A 301-nucleotide genomic window follows, 5' to 3' on the forward strand; every position below is an offset into this window, starting at 1 on the left:
AGTCCTCGGCATGTTGTTTGTTGAATGATCTTCAAGCTTGTCTTCATGTTGGTCTTCATGTTTGTCTTCATCAAAATATAGATCAATCTCCAATGGTGCACTTCACTTTCAATCTTCCCCTTTTTGATGATGACAAACTCCATGACAGACTCCACACCAAATCTTTCTTTGATGAAAAGATTGATGATATGATCAATGTTGAGAGATCAGGTTCAGGTTGTGTATTTGACATTCAAAGTGCGCTGCTCCCCCTTTCATTGTTCTCCCTTTTATCTTCTCCCCCTTTATTACTTAGAGAAGT

Source organism: Lupinus angustifolius, chromosome LG17 (genome assembly GCF_001865875.1).
Source record: "Lupinus angustifolius cultivar Tanjil chromosome LG17, LupAngTanjil_v1.0, whole genome shotgun sequence".
Classification (NCBI taxonomy): domain Eukaryota; kingdom Viridiplantae; phylum Streptophyta; class Magnoliopsida; order Fabales; family Fabaceae; genus Lupinus; species Lupinus angustifolius.